General features: G+C 41.1%; 1 protein-coding gene across 1 annotated transcript in view; it reads right to left on the bottom strand.

Annotated features, from left to right (window-relative positions):
* Nucleotides 1-14,909, bottom strand: part of best2 (bestrophin 2) — a 70,874-nt gene that overhangs the window by 45,361 nt on the left and 10,604 nt on the right. The gene's annotated exons all lie outside the window — the stretch shown is intronic.

The raw sequence follows: 14,909 nt of genomic DNA, 5'->3' as shown, positions 1-14,909 counted from the left end.
ACACACCCCCTGATGAACAGAGCAGCTGTGGATGTTAAAGGATACTTCACTCAAAAATTAAATTATGTCATTAATAACTTACCCTCATGTTGTTCCAAACCTGTGAGACCTCCGTTCATCTTCAGAACACAGTTTAAGATATTTTAGATTTAGTCCGAGAGCTCTCAGTCCCTCCATTGAAGCTGTGTGTACGGTACACTGTCCATGTCCAGAAAGGTAAAAAAACATCATCATCAAGTAGTCCATGTGACATCAGAGGGTCAGTTAGAATTTTTTGAAGCATCGAAAATACATTTTGGTCCAAAAATAGCAAAAACTACGACTTTATTCATCATTATCTTGTCTTCCGTGTCTGTTGTGAACGCGTTCACTGCAGCAGGGCTCTCAAGTCTCACGCATTGGGCGTGAGACCCACGCATTTCAACACGTTCACACGCTCACACGCCACACCTTGTATTTCTCACGCAGAGACATTACGAGGATAATGATGGCCACCAAGTTACGGCGCTATTTTTTAAAAAGCGAAACAGGTAGATGAATCAAGTGAGTTCTCCGAAGGCCCTGACACCATAGACAGTAAAAGACACGCACCAGCTAATCAAATAAAAAATATAGCTACCGATCAGCCAATCAGAAAATAGCACTGCTGTATCTGGGTAAGATTTTCACAGGCTCGTGCGCAAAACAGATTCAGACTCTCGCTGAAGTAGGTAACGTAACGGTTACAGAAGAGGACAGTAAGCATCCTATGAGTACAGTAAGTCATCTCACCATTACTGGGGAATATATGTGTTCAGACATATATGATGTGCCACAGTCCAACTCCATTGACTTGACAAGACAATGACCCCGATTTTCACTAACGTTATATGATTTTTTTAATCAATATATGAATTTTCAATTTTTTCAAAACAGTCTAAGATATGTTTTGGTCTGATGGTTATTATGACCCCTACCCCCACGCAATTTTGGCCATTGTACGTGGTCGGCCGTAGCTTTTGCGCCTATTATTAGCTAACTATTATTTTTATAGCTAACGTTACACGTTGACGAGGATGCGGGGCTACTCTGACAGTTTTATATAAGAGACTTCTATAATAGGTCCATAATACTTGTATGGCAGTAGTTTGAATTATTTTTTAGTTTTTTCTTTCCTTTTATTTTTACTGCACAACTTCCTGGTCCCCATTTTGAAAATGTTTTGCCTAAGCTATTTCATTATATTTTATCCAATGTATACTACTGATTATTGCATTCGCCTATTTCAAAGATGTCAGGGAAGAGGCAAAGGAGCATTCTTTCATGCTTTGCTCTAAGATCAGCTCCCTAAAAAGGTGGCTAGGTCAGAGGAGGAGACTGTGGAGAAGATAGTAGAGGAGGCAGTTAGGGTGCCAGTAGAGGATGGGTCCATGGAAGAGACTGAGGAAACAGTGGAGAACCCACTGGAAACAGGGAAAAAGAGAGGGTTAAGTAGAGCAGCCACCTATAGGTGTTCCTTTAAGAAGGAGTGGTCAACCCAATGGCCATTCATCACAAAGGGAACCACTAGCTCTTTTTACTGGTGCAATAAACAACACTGATTATTTTCTCTCTCGCTCGCTCTCTCTCTCTCTCACACACACACACAAATAAATGCTGAATTAAATATTTTATTTGTAAGAATATGTGTCATTTATGAAATCAGACACCTGTCCCCATCAAACCCCTGCCGCCATCGCGGCCGCCGCCAAGATCTCACTCTGAACTCAGTTCAAAACTTGAGAGCCCTGCTGCAGTGTAGTGATATCCGGTTCGTGAACGAATCACTCGATATAACCGGATCTTCTAGTTCACCAAATCTAACTGAATCGCTTGAAACGGTTCGCGTCTCCAATAAGCATTTATCCACAAATATATGTTATATGGATATGTTATATTTATAAATATAAAGGAATTTATAAAACATATATAATACACATATATAATAATTTATATATACAGTGCCTTGCAAAAATATTCATACCCCTTCTTTCACGTTTTATTTTGCTGCCTTATGTTAAACTCCTTTAAATAATTTTTTTCCACACATCAATCTATACTCCATACACCATATTGACTAAGCAAAACAGAATTGTCATATATATATAAAATAAATAAATAAGTAATCCCATTATCGGTTTATCTCCATTTGTGGTTAACTTGCCTGCTCTTGTTGTAGGACATATATTTGTGGTCATTGTGTATGGTACAGTTGTGAGGAAGTTAGAAGAATCTTGTGTAGGTGGGAAATGCATAGCATGAAAATAAGAGCGTGACCACATTCTATAAGAGTGCATGTGGTTAGAGCATTTAAGAGCTGCCAAGACACTTTTATGCCAGGATCACTTCTCCACTCAGAGATTGTTTGACGTTGCTGCTGATCTGCCAGGCTGCATCACACTGATGTGAGTATGTCCTTCTGTCTGTAAATCTGAATTCTGTAGGTTGCCAGTTCCTCAAATGACAGTTATAGAAAGTGACTGTGAAATAAATGGAATCGATGTACCACTAGCAGATAAAACTAAATATATAACAATGTTTCATTTATTGATAAGTGTTGTTAAATGATCATCAGCTAGTTAATTTATCTAGTCAAGAATTTACAAAGAAACTGTCTGACCAGAGGTGAACAGTAACAACGTACATTTACTTGAGTACTGAATTTAAGTGCACTTTTTGAGTATATTTTTTTTTCTGGAAACTTGCTACTTCAGCTACTTCACTACATTTCAGAAACAAATATTGTACCTTTTACTCTGCTTGATTATATCAAGGTCTCCAGGTAGAATGTCGTTATGTAGCAGCAGACCCCGTGCCAGAGGGGTGGAGGGGGGATGTAAATGATAAACCCTTCAAAAAAATACTGCATTTTTGTTACATTTAGAAAAATTCAGTTCTTTGGACACATAAAAACTGCATTAATGCTGTTTTACTGCAAAATATTTGAAGTAAACACTAACATACTAACAAACAACTGCAATAGAACTGTATTATTACTGCAATACAGCTGAAGTCTTACTACATTTAAACTGCAAATACAACTGCAGTAATACTGCAGTAAAAAATACAACTTAAGTACAATTTAATACAACCGAAGTGAAATAATAATAAAAATACTGAACAGTAACACTGAAATGTAACCAGAATATTCAGAATAACAAGTTTTACTTGCTCACATCTGCAGTTTAATGAATCAAGGTTAAAAAACAACTGGGAATGTCTCAAACAGCAATGCAACAATAAATTATTTTACTTTTCTTTAGACTTAAAGTAACAGGCTGAGTACTTAATGTCCTTAATATTTATTTACAAATCACTCAATCATGCACATTTCTTCCCTCGTTATTCAGGCAGGTTTAATTTTTTGAAGAGCTTATCCTCATAGTTTTGCTTGGTCCTTACGACTGTCTTTATCTCAGATGTGGAAACACTATTTTGGATGTAGTTTGGAAAAACAAACAACAACCGAATTAGAAATTCTAAAGTTACAGTTCCTCTTTTCACTACAGGCATATTTAGTATGTTTAAAATAAATGTTCAATTGTGATGAAGTGTTTGTGAAAAGTATTCACACTACTCCCAGTTCATTTCTTATGGCATATTGTCAGCATTGACAATAACTACATTTATGGACATCAGTAATCAAATTATTTACTTTATTCTAAATAAGACAATATTATGATTAAAGTGGGGGTGAAATGCTCGTTTTCACTCAATATCCTGTTAATCTTGAGTACCTTTAGAGTAGTACTGCACCCTTCATAACTCCAAAAAGTCTTTAGTTTTATTATATTTATAAGAGAAAGATAGTCTGTAACGATTTTTCCCGGAAAAACACGACCGGCTGGAGGCGTGACGTGTGGGCGGAGCTAAAGAACCACTAGCACGAGTAAGCTTTTGCGTTGAGAGCGTTTGGAAGCTGTGACTTTACCGTGAAGAAAAAAACCAACCAAAACAAACCATGGCTAACAGTCAGATTCAGCCGTTTATTTATGATCCAGAATCAGATCCAGATGCTGAAATTTAACAAGAGCAGCAGCAACAACAACGTCTCTATGTGGTATGTACTGAAACTGTATATATTTGCTTAGCGGTTTTGGAAAATGACTAAGTTCCACTTTGTCGTCTTTTTTTTTTTTTTTTTTTTTTTTTTTAAGCTGTACATGTGGAAAGTGCAGTTTGATGACAACATCGCATGTTGTTTACTTGATGTGCTTACGCGCCGATAGCTAAGTTAACAACACAGAGATATTTGAAGCAGTTTTACTCACCGCCTGCGGTTCCAACACACGTGACCCTTTTTCGTTGGGACTGCATTATCCTTAGGAAATAAACAAAAAAAAAATTCAATACTCGCAATTCAAACTCCTGACTCACTACAGTAATTTTGACGGAACAAGATGGTTTTATATTGCCAAGGGCATGGTAGCTCGTACCAAGGGGCGTGGTGAGCTGGAAACTGCTTACGTCACCTGCCACCGCTAACATCCAATAGGAAATCAACTGCAGTAGTCACCATTCAACCTGAAGAGGACGTTTTTACACCATATATTGTACAATTAAAACACTTTATACTCAAATGTCAAAAAAGTTACTCGAATCACTGAACAGCACTAATAAAGCCCCATTCTTACAGATCATTAACTAAAAAAAGTTGGTTTAGGGTTTAGTTACTCTTTAAAGAAATCAGAGAGCATTCTCACCCTGCATAGACATCAATGAAACTTACACATTTATGTTCCAGTGACTACAGTTGTTTTAACTCAGGTTTATGAAGTTTTCATCCAAAAATCAACAACAGCAAAAAAACAAACAAAAAAAAAAACACGATTTTACCACTCATTTACAAAAATATTGATCTGTTATCTTTTGACTACTCAATTTGAACTCCTCAACGTCTTCATGTCTGAAGATCTACATGCCTGAGGACATAGATGACTTGGTACACTTGATTTCTCCAGCACTCCCACAGGTCTTACAATAGCAGTTATTTTTTTATTCTAAACTATAAAGATAACAGTTAATAAAATATAAAATAAATAAAGTAGATTACTGCTTGCCATAATCTGACTGTTTATTTCACCACAGCCATCGAGTTCTGTTGAATTATATTTTAGATCTTCTTTTTTTAGTTGTTACCAGTTCCTTTTTCCTGAAAATAGCAATCACACTAAAAAAAAAAGTCAATTTCCACACATTAATGTCATGCTACTGCACATAAACACTGGTGTAAAGTGCTGTGAAAGTCCTTATTTATTCTATTCTTGTGTATATCCAGTACTAAATATTGTCCGATATATTTTTAATAACTTTACAGTGATAAAAAGAAAAATAATGATTCAAACAGAATTCACTTTTGCTGTGAAGCAGCTCTAAACAGTAAATAGGGTCATTGTTCAGTTGAAATGAGTTTTGACTCATCTAGCAAAACAGTGGTATCATCATCTGGCTCAGTCCTAATCCAATAGTGTCAGTGGAGTCACATCAGTAATATTACTGGATATTATGTGTCCCCAAATAAGCAAATCAAAAGTCGACAGTGGCAAGGAACCCAAACACCATCAGGTGACAGAATGGAGAAAAAAAAACCATGAGAGAATGTACAGTTTTGTTCAAAATAATAGCAGTACAATGTGACTAACCAGAATAATCAAGGTTTTTAGTATATTTTTTATTGCTACGTGGCAAACAAGTTACCAGTAGGTTCAGTAGATTGTCAGAAAACAAACAAGACCCAGCATTCATGATATGCACGCTCTTAAGGCTGTGCAATTGGGCAATTAGTTGAAAGGGGTGTGTTCAAAAAAATAGCAGTGTCTACCTTTGACTGTACAAACTCAAAACTATTTTGTACAAACATTTTTTTTTTCTGGGATTTAGCAATCCTGTGAATCACTAAACTAATATTTAGTTGTATGACCACAGTTTTTTAAAACTGCTTGACATCTGTGTGGCATGGAGTCAACCAACTTGTGGCACCTCTCAGCTGTTATTCCACTCCATGATTCTTTAACAACATTCCACAATTCATTCACATTTCTTGGTTTTGCTTCAGAAACAGCATTTTTGATATCACCCCACAAGTTCTCAATTGGATTAAGGTCTGGAGATTGGGCTGGCCACTCCATAACATTAATTTTGTTGGTTTGGAACCAAGACTTTGCCCGTTTACTAGTGTGTTTTGGGTCATTGTCTTGTTGAAACAACCATTTCAAGGGCATGTCCTCTTCAGCATAGGGCAACATGACCTCTTCAAGTATTTTAACATATGCAAACTGATCCATGATCCCTGGTATGCGATAAATAGGCCCAACACCATAGTAGGAGAAACATGCCCATATCATGATGCTTGCACCTCCATGCTTCACTGTCTTCACTGTGTACTGTGGCTTGAATTCAGAGTTTGGGGGTCGTCTCACAAACTGCCTGTGGCCCTTGGACCCAAAAAGAACAATTTTACTCTCATCAGTCCACAAAATGTTCCTCCATTTCTCTTTAGGCCAGTTGATGTGTTCTTTGGCAAATTGTAACCTCTTCTGCATATGCCTTTTTTTTAACAGAGGGACTTTGCGGGGGATTCTTGAAAATAGATTAGCTTCACACAGACGTCTTCTAACTGTCACAGTACTTACAGGTAACTCCAGACTGTCTTTGATCATCCTGGAGGTGATCATTGGCTGAGCCTTTGCCATTCTGGTTATTCTTCTATCCATTTTGATGGTTGTCTTCCGTTTTCTTCCACGTCTCTCTGGTTTTGCTCTCCATTTTAAGGCATTGGAGATCATTTTAGCTGAACAGCCTATCATTTTTTGCACCTCTTTATAGGTTTTCCCCTCTCTAATCAACTTTTTAATCAAAGTACGCTGTTCTTCTGAACAATGTCTTGAACGACCCATTTTCCTCAGCTTTCAAATGCATGTTCAACAAGTGTTGGCTTCATCCTTAAATAGGGGCCACCTGATTCACACCTGTTTCTTCACAAAATTGATGACCTCAGTGATTGAATGCCACACTGCTATTTTTTTGAACACATCCCTTTCAACTAATTCAACTAATTGCCCAATTGCACAGCCTTAAGAGCGTGCATATCATGAATGCTGGGTCTCATTTGTTTTCTGAGAATCTACTGAACCTACTGGTAACTTGTTTGCCACGTAGCAATAAAAAAATATACGAAAAACCTTGATTATTCTGGTTAGTCACATTGTACTGCTATTATTTTGAACAATACTGTATGTTCAGTTTAGGGATCAGTTCTCCTCTTGCCAGCAAATGAACATGGTGATGTTTGATTATGATTCTGGCTGCATCACAATTAATTTATTGTGAAATATACAGGACCGTAGGCTTACAAGTAACTGGAGTTATTAATCTCATTTAAATACTATCTAAATTCAGGTTTACATTTGTGGCTAACAAGAATGTTAGTGACCTTTAAAGCATTTCCAGAAATAAAGTTTCACCAACATCTGTCGAGTGCCTTTTCACTGTCTCTCTTCTCCTCTTGTCATATGCATCCTCTGTTCCAAACAGGGGTACACTGTACTCTGAACACTTTTCAATTATTTTTTTCCTCACGTCAATAAGGAGTTGAAACTATCCTAGAAACAAACAATTACAAAGTATATTTAGTGCAATTTCACTTAATATATAATATATAAAATATATAAAAATGTTCATTCCATTAGTATAAATGATTGCTATTACTGATTACTGATGCTATTGAGAATTTAACTGAGCTGGACAATAACAACAAATTTCTACAGATCTGCATGTAACAAATTGCTGAGCCATAGCATAATTAAATGCATCTGTAAACAGTGTTGTCACTAGTTCGACTGAGATGTTGATGTTTTATTTGATTAGATTTTAAGATTTTATAATATGATTATAATTTGTATTATTATAGTAAAAGTGTATAATAAAAACAGCAGTAAACCAGTAGTTATTTATTTATTTATTTATTTATTTGCTGCATATCACAACAGTGCCATTTCCTTTCACCTCAGTGGGCTGAAAAAGATATCCGTGAAGTGTTTTTACATCTCTCTTAAATTATAACTAAAGATATATAAGGACATTAAACATTATACTCATAGCTAAACTGCATGATTCAACAAAGTCGCTCTGAATCGCCTGATGAACTTCTCTTCCAGAAACTGTTTCTTCTCTTTTCTCACACTTGTGAAAGTTCTCGGGGTGTAATGTTATTCCTTTCTTTGTGCTTTAATTGTGAGAATTCACATATTGAGGACCAAGATGGCGGTGTGTACACATTATACGGCTCTGCGTGTCTCCAATTTTTGCAGTTTTGCAGTATTTTTCCGGCTCATCTCGGGTCTGTTCATACTGAACAGCTTTGCTTTGACATCCTTCACCCTACATGAGCTTTTGGATATTGGTGAGGACTTTTACAACAGTTTTATCACCAATCTTCATATCATCCCTAAGATCTCCAGAACACCCGAGGCTACGCACTCTACCTGGCCGGGCGGAAGTGCTCGCAGGCGGCATCGAGATCGTAAACAAAGGCAGGGGAAGCGCGGAGGTCTAAAAACTAAGCTAAAGCTAACACCGTTCCGGCTCTCTTTACCCTGCATTTTCCACACTAATGTGTGGTCACTGGTGAACAAAATGAACAAGTAACGACTTCGCATCACCCACAGTGAGAGGCTTTTGGATTGCAATGTCATGGTTTTCACAGAAACATGGCTACACAGCAACATACCCAATAATGCTATTGAGCTAGCCGCACTCTACACGCTCCAGGTAGATAGAATGGCAGATGACTCCGGCAAAACAAGAGGTGGCGGATAGTGTATTTATGTTAACAAAGCTTGGTGTACAAACACCTAGAGTTTCTCATGGTTAAATGAAGACCTTTTTATCTGCTGCGGGAGTTCGCTTCCTCCATTATAACCACAGTCTATATTCCACCGGATGCTAATGCAAAGCTTTCTTTGAATTAACTTCATGTGGCCATTAGTAAACAACAGACTGCTCACCCGGAGGTTGCTTTTATTGTCACGGATGATTTTAATCACTGCAAATTAAAGACAGTGCTCCCCAAATTCCACCAGTATGTTTCCTGCCACACCAGAGGAGACAAAACTTTGGACCATGTTTACACAAACCTTGAAGGAGCTTACATCGTGACCCCCCTCCTCCACCTCGGACAGTCTGATCACTTTTCTTTGTTTCTCACCCCTAAGTATTCACCCCTCATCAACTGTGTGAAGCCATCAGTGAGGACTATCAAAGTGTGGCCAACTGGAGCAGTCTCTTCACTTCAGGACTGATTTCAATACACAGACTGGAGTACTGTATGTTTGCTTCTCAGGCTGCCTGTGGCTCTCACATAAACATTGATATATATACCTCCTCTGTACTGAATTACATCAACACCACCACTGACAGTGTTACAACAGAAAAACAGATCACAACATACCCTAATCAAAAGCCATGGATGAAGAAGGAGGTGCGACTTCTGCTGAAACACTGTAACACCCGTAACACTGCCTTCAGGTCAGATGACGCTCAGGCCTACAGCAAATCTAGGGCTAACCTGAAAAGGGGCATCAAAAATGCCAAGCACTGCTACAAGCTGAAGGTAGAGTAACACTTTTCCAACTCTGACCCCCGACGCATGTGGCAAGCATCCAGGTCATCAGTGACTACAAGTCCAGCAACCCCACTCCAGTGTTCACAAATGTTTCCTTCCTTAACGAGCTGAATTACTTTTATGCTCGCTTTAACAGCGACAGCAAGGTGACGGCCACCAAAATCACACACTCAGCAGACCACCTATCTCTCAAACTCACCTCCACAGATGTCCGCATTGCATTGAGCCAGATCAACACATGCAAGGCTGCTGGCCTGGACGGCATTGCTGGTTGTGTGCTTAGGACATGAGCAGCTTGCAGGGGTCTTCACAGACATTTTCAACCTGTCCCTCACCCAAGCAACTGTGCCTGCATGTTTTAAGTCCACATCCATCATACCAATACCGAAACACTTCACCCAGAAGTGCTTAAATGACTACTGCCCCATAGGACTTACACCCATCATTATGAAGTGCTTTGAGCGGCTGGTCCTAGCACACCTCAAGGACTGCCTCCACCCACACTGGATTCACACCAATTTTCCTACCATAAAAATAGTAGCACAGAGGATGCAGTATGCAGTGCTGCAATCTGCACTCACATATGTACGGATGTTGTTTGTTGACTTCAGCTCAGCATTTAACATCATCATTCCCTGCAAGCTGAGCACAAAACTTGAAGACCTGGACATTAACATCTCCCTCTGCAACTGGATTATGGACTTTCTAACCAACAGACCTCAGGCCACACCTGCTCCACCACCATCACACTCAACCCCGGTGTACCACAGGGCTGTGTGCTGAGCCCATTCCTCTGCTCCCTCCACACCCACAACTGCAAACATGTGGATCAAACTCCATCATTAAGTTTGCAGATGACACCATGGAGACTGGCCTCATCAGATACAATCATGAGACTGCCTTCAGGGAAGAGGTACAGCATCTGGCCACATGGTGTGCTGACAATAACTTGCTTCTTAACACCAGTAAAACAAAGGAGCTCATTGTGGACTTCAGGAAGAAGAAAGGAAGCATGAATGTCCCCATCCACATCAACAGGACACTGAAGAAGAACCAGAGTCTTCAGCCATCCTGGTGAACTTCTAACGTAGTGCGATCGACAGCATCCTGACTAGTTATATTACAGTCTGTTATGGGAACTGCTCAGTGGATGATCGCAAGGCAATACAGAGGGTGGTGAAAACGTTATATTCCACGCACGAGCAGAGAGATTCGCGCTCGCGCATTATATTAATGTACTTTCGTGCTACAACAAAGCACTCTCGACATTTGACAGGGAAATAACGGCATATCATAATGCCTAAATATAAGTAACATGGCAAAGAGTGGGAGAGTGTTTTAACTCTCAAAACATGAAATATACCTGTTGAGGGAGAGATGACATGAAGGCTCACTGCAACTCCAAAATTGAAGCACAAAAAATTAAAATAATTTTATCAAAATCTATTCATATCTAAACTATATATATAACTATCCTAACCTGTCTTTTATATCTTTTTATCTCAGGCTATATAAGCAGCCGTCTCACCCAGGTAAACTGATTTAATTAGACTGAAGCAACGACATGAGATGTCCTTGCATATAGCACAGCAAAGTATGCAGTACTCATTCTGTATCCGGACCCGGACACAGTGGGCTTAAGATGTCAAATGTAAGATGGCAAGAGGCCATGCCCCTTGTGGAGTGTGCTCTAACCCCATATTGGACACTGGAGCCCAGAGGACGAGTAGGCCAGACCTATCGCCTCCACTGGATAACCTAGGCTTCAAAACCGAATGACCTTTGGTGTGGCCTCCGAAGCACACAAAGAGCTTGTTCCGACTGTCAAAATGAGGCAGAACGATCAATGTAAGCTCTTAAGGCCCTTACAGGGCAGAGTATTTCCAACTCCTGATCATCCTGAGAAGGAGGAAGTGCGGAGAGAACAACAATCTGGTCTCTGTACAGAGTGGAGAGAACCTTAGGGGCATACCCGTGTCTTGACTTCAGGACAACCTTGGAGCTGCCAGGCCAAACTCAAGACAAGAGGGTCTCATGGAGCGTCCCTGTAAGTCTCCTACTTGCTTAACCGATACTAGCACTACTAACAGAGCGGTTTTCAGTGACAGAGAACATAAGTCAGCAGTCTGAAGCGGTTCGAAGGGCAGCTCTTTAAGCCCCCAAAGAATCATGGATAGGTCCCATGTGGGGAGCATGAAGGGGCGAGGAGGGTTCAGCCTTCTGGACCCCTTCAGAAAACAAAAAACCAAGTTGTTTTTTGCCCACGGACTGCCCGGCTATGGGAGCATGAGAAGCTGCGATAGCTGCAACATAAACTTTAAGGGTAGAGGGAGTACGGCCTCTATCGATTAAGTCTTGGAAGAAGGATAATATCTGAGATATGTCACAAGTTAATGGGTCTTCACCCCGGGCTGTGCACCAGGCAGTGAAAACCGACCATTTAAGGCTATAGAGGTGCCTAGTCAATGGAGCTCTAGCCTGCAATATGGTTTTCATGACGTTCTCTGGGAGGTCTATGTTTTAAGTCCACATCCATCATACCAATACCGAAACACTTCACCCAGAAGTGCTTAAATGACTACTGCCCCATAGCACTCACACCCATCATTATGAAGTGCTTTGAGCGGCTGGTCCTAGCACACCTCAAGGACTGCCTCCACCCACACTGGATTCACACCAATTTTCCTACAGTAAAAATAGGAGCACAGAGGATGCAGTATGCAGTGCTGCAATCTGCACTCACATATGTACGGATATTGTTTGTTGACTTCAGCTCAGCATTTAACATCATCATTCCCTGCAAGCTGAGCACAAAACTTGAAGACCTGGACATTAACATCTCCCTCTGCAACTGGATTATGGACTTTCTGACCAACAGACCTCAGGCCACACCTGCTCCACCACCATCACACTCAACCCCGGTGTACCACAGGGCTGTGTGCTGAGCCCATTCCTCTGCTCCCTCCACACCCACAACTGCAAACATGTGGATCAAACTCCATCATTAAATTTGCAGATGACACCATGGAGACTGGCCTCATCAGATACAATGATGAGACTGCCTTCAGGGAAGAGGTACAGCATCTGGCCACATGGTGTGCTGACAATAACTTGACGTAGTCAGCCGACCCCCTAGCCTGACTACGTCAGACTTCGTACTTTCACTCAATTTCATTTAGCTTCTGTACTCAGTCTGAGTTAGTAAACTGTCTCACAGTTTTCCTCCGGTCTCAAAGCAGCCAGCCAATCAAGGAACAGAGGGTGGACTGAGAGCCGTGACATAGACGCTAAGTGCCGAATGTTCGATCATAGTTAAGGTTAAGCATAAAGGAGGAGCCTGGGCCAGGCGTGGGACAGAGTATTCTTGACTTTGGAAAAATTAATTGGGCAATGATAAATGTCTTTATAGGACGAAGAGGTGGACCTCTGCCCTCCAAAAGATGTCCCAAATCCTTTGAACATTCTGGGGATGGATCTTCCATTCCTCTGACGGGAGGTTGCTCCTGGACAGCATGTCCGCCCCTGTGTTCAAAACGCCCTGCACATGCACTGCCCTCAAAGAGAGCAGATGGTTGTGGGCCCACACTAAGACACTTTTCACTAGAGTGAATAGGTGTTTTGAGGAGAGCCCGCCTTGGCGATTTATGAAGGAAACCACATGTTGTCCGACTGGACTAGGATGTGGTTCCCTGCCAGGAGTGGTAAGAAAGCATAGAGAGCTTGACATACAGCCACCATTTCCAGGCGGTTGATTATAGAGCTTGCTATCTGCACTCGTCCAGATGCCATAAGGTCTACTGGCCTTCTTGGAAGCATCTGTAAAGATGACTTTCCACCTGCCAACTTTCCCCACTCTTGCCCCCTGCTCATACCAGCTGGGGTTCATCCCAGTACAAGGGTTGACCTGGACTCTGGGCATTCTAACCCAGTACTGGGCCTGGCGTCAGACTGCTCCACCAAGTACGGCACAGCAAACATGACACTGAGCCAGTCCTTCCCCCACTTACCTGTTACCCAACACATGGGAAGAAACCAGCTCTACACGAAGGTTGTAAAACCTCGCAAAGGTGTTAGGTGTTGCCCAGCCAGCAGTTTGACAGATGTCTGCCAGAGAGGAGCCGTAAGCCAATGCTCAGGAGAAAGCAACAACCTGAGTGGAGTGAGCTCTCACCTCCAGGGAGCACGGCTCACCTCGGAATTGGTACTGAACTGAAAAAAAAGATTGGAGGATGCTTTAAGGCACAGGAACTTCAGCTTGAATGAATCTAGATCAAAGAGACCCCTCTGGAGTCCAGCCAGGACAACAGAGATATCCCACAAGGATCCAACCCTCTGGCACCACCAACGATCAGGTCATGCCACGTCCACTGCATCATGATGTGCATGACAGGAAATAAAGCATGACTCTGACCGAGCACTACATGGGTCTTATCGGCGAGAAGAACACCAATTCGTGATTAGACTCCACTTTGCAGTAGGAGTGAGAGGTCCGTGGGGTATGACCCGGCGGAGAAGCTCTCAAAGTCAACCTAAGAATTCCCATAGCATTAGCCGGCTGTCCTCTGCTCATGGCAGAGAAACCAGGATGGGTAGTGACAGAAGGGTCTGCTCCACTCCCCTTGAGGAGAGAGATGCGAATATAGCAATGCCATGGTCATATGCCCACAGTAGATGCATGACTCATCCACGAGCACTGCTTCAGCATGCTGAAGGTCCATACACTGAAGACAGCTATAATGGCCATTGACAGAGGACAGAAACCAACCACATCCAGAAGGACACATACGAAACAGCATCTTGAAAAAGATGCAAATCGTCCTTGATTTGCCTTTTCAGAGGAAACTGTTCTGTTAGCTGAAGCGCCCAGGGTAATTGCCGATGACAGGGACATCACTGTAACACACTATAACAACAACCAAGAACAGCCCTCCGAAAATATGAAGAGTGGATGCACCTGTCGCCTATTTATACCCGTATGCACGGGGAGTGGCTCAGGTATGCAAAATCCACTAGCCAATTTCCACTGGCATTTTCTCTTAAACTCAGAGATTATTGGCCTCCCAAGTGAGACCCCATAAGTCGTTCGACTTAACTCGTAGTGACCAACAGATATGTAACCTTACTACTCAGGCCTAGAAGTAAATTGCTGCTAAAACTGGTCAAGTATATAATTATTTTATTGTCAAAACACTGCACATAAATATTTTTTATTTTTATTTTGGAATCGAAATAAGGAATTGATAAGAATTTAAATCAATAAGCAGAATCG

This window comes from Carassius gibelio, chromosome B1 (assembly GCF_023724105.1).
Source record: "Carassius gibelio isolate Cgi1373 ecotype wild population from Czech Republic chromosome B1, carGib1.2-hapl.c, whole genome shotgun sequence".
NCBI lineage: Eukaryota > Metazoa > Chordata > Actinopteri > Cypriniformes > Cyprinidae > Carassius > Carassius gibelio.
Note: the sequence above shows the minus strand (reverse complement) of the source record. Positions and strands in the feature narration are given on the sequence as shown.